The sequence below is a fragment of the Rhinopithecus bieti genome, unplaced genomic scaffold (assembly GCF_001698545.2).
Source record: "Rhinopithecus bieti isolate Rb0 unplaced genomic scaffold, ASM169854v2 scaffold_60442, whole genome shotgun sequence".
Lineage (NCBI taxonomy): Eukaryota > Metazoa > Chordata > Mammalia > Primates > Cercopithecidae > Rhinopithecus > Rhinopithecus bieti.
Window position 1 is genome coordinate 1 of NW_016822946.1, and position 2,699 is coordinate 2,699.

Genomic DNA, 2,699 nt, shown 5'->3' on the forward strand with positions numbered 1-2,699 from the left:
TTTTGCTATTTCAGTCCCTAGTTTATATTATTTCTTTTATGTGTAATTTGGGGTGTGTGTTCCCTGTAGAAACAACTCAAGTACCAAAGAAATGAACGTAATACCTTATTCTCATATGGAACTTGACTCTTTTCAAACCAGTTACTCCATTTGTTTTAGTTGATCCTCACCTCACCCTGTCTTCATTTGAGGGCTGAGAATACTTGAGACCCTCCCTGAAAGTTAAAGGACTTGACCAAATTCTCACAACCACTAGATGACAGAGCTAAGACTTGTAATTCTCTAGATATGCCGGCATTCTTCGTTGTAGTCAAGTAGTCTTCGTTGTCGTCAAGTATTCTCTATTCTTTCCAGACAGTAGAGAGTATTTCAGGTGTGCGTTTATGCCCCTTCCTCCCAGCAGCAGCTCATATGAAGAGGCCAGCCTCTGAAAGCCACTGATGTTAAACTGGACATGCTTAGGAGGACACTGGAGGGCCATGGCAGAATCCGTAAAAATAACTTAAGTTCTCTTATATATTAGGGTTACATTCTGGAAGTACTTTTGTATTCATTTACAAAATTAACACTTCTGTGATTTCTTTTGCTCTTCACATCCTTAAAACCTGGGGTATAGAATATCATCAGAAGCAAATGAAATGGGGAGTGAGTTTCCCCAGATTCTGAGGCGGACAGACTATAAACGGATTCACCTTGACTTCTAGTCCGCATGCTAAAACCACACACATAGAGGGATGGCCAGCATCTGAGCCAGGCCTGCTGCCCACCCTGTTTCACTCTTGCTCCCTACCTCCTGCACTGAAGACACTGTTTGGGTATTTCTTTCTCCCAGTTCAGTCCTCAGGCAGAGTTAAAGAAGCTCAAAGCATTGTGTAAAAAGAGCCTGTTCATCAGAGCAGTTCCCCTGAATTAAACAGACCTGGGCATAGAAAGGGAACCATTTAGCAGATTGGTAGAGTCTTAGCATTACAAGGAGCCCTGGCACATGCCTGAGTGGTCTCAGTGTGGCGTTCCCTCTTCAGCAGGGCTGTCAGGGGGTCGTTCAGGTCGACGAGGGACTCCCGGGAGTTCATGAGGAAAACAAGAGGAACATGCCACCTTCTAAGGGAGTCTATTTTATTGTTGGATGATACTTCTTTTTACCACACCAGAAATCTGCCTCCCATCTGGTTCCATGGGTTCCATCTAGCTTTCTTTATGGTACTGTTGTTTTTCCCCTCTCTGATAGAATTTTAAATTGCCTGAGACCAGCTCATGACCTTAATATCTTTAAATTTCTTTTTAGGTGAAATAGCTCTAGTTCCTCTATATCATATCATCTCCAGACCCCTTGCTATTCCAGCACCTTCCAGAGCCCACAGTGGTTGTTGTCCTCTTAAAATGTGGCATTCAGAGAGCCATAGAATGTTACAATTTGAAGGGAGATTTGAAATGATCTAAGTTACAGCTTCCCCCACCCTCTGTTTTAATACCAATAGCACTTTTGATTGGCAAATCATTACAGATGTCAACGTGCAGCCAGATTCAGTGAACCTACAGAAACCTTCTAAAGCAGTTAGTCTGAAAGTATATTTGGGTAGGAATGGTCTGGAGCCTGGAATTGTAAACAAAGTCTTTCTCTATCACAGCCAGTATGTGGGGAGAGTAACACGTCTTTTAACAGAAATAGCAATAAGTAACAGCACAATTTTCTTTTCTTTTCTTTTCTTTTTTTTTGAGACGGAGTCTCACTCTGTCGCCCAAGCTGGAGTGCAGTGGCCAGATCTCAGCTCACTGCAAGCTTCGCCTCCTGGGTTCACGCCATTCTCCTGCCTCAGCCTCCCGAGTAGCTGGGACTACAGGCGCCCGCCACCTCGCCCAGCTAGTTTTTTGTATTTTTTAGTAGAGACGGGGTTTCACTGTGTTAGCCAGGATGGTCTCGATCTCCTGACCTTGTGATCCGCCCGCCTCGGCCTCCCAAAGTGCTGGGATTACAGGCTTGAGCCACTGCGCCCGGCCACAATTTTCATTATTGTAGTTATGCTGTCAAAAGGATGCATGTCCGTGTTGTGCCACAGTTCCTACCATAGGTGGCTGTGACATCTCAGGTGCTCTCTGAACCATGAGGTCAGTGCGTAAAAGGATGAGGTCGTGGCCAAGAGCTTGCAGGAAAATTTAATGCCTAAAATGGCCAAATTCCATTGTACGAAAACTTTAATTAGGAACTGAACAAGCACCCTCTTGTGAGTTAGAAGTTTGAGGGTTCTGTGAACTCAAATACTAGTATTTGTGTATACTTTCACACTTACAAAGCACACTTCCCAGTCTGTTCGGCATTATTCTTATGCCCATTGTGGAGATGAGGGAGCTCAGGTTTTTGTTATTGTTGTTGTTGTTGTTGTTGTTGTTTTTTGAGATGGAGTTTCGCTCCTGTTGCCCAGGCTGCAGTGCAATGGCGCAATCTAGGCTCACTGCAACCTCTGCCTCCCAGATTCAAGCGATTCTCCTGCCTCAGCCTCCCGAGTAGCTGGGATTACAGGCATGCGCCACCACACCCAGCTAATTTGGTATTTTTAATAGAGACAGGGTTTCACCATGTTGGTCGGGCTGGTCTCGAGTTCCTGACCTCATGTGATCGACCCACCTCGGCCTCCAAAAGCACTGGGATTACAGGCGTGAGCCACTGTGCCCGGCCGAGGGAGCTAAGTTTTTTTTTTTTT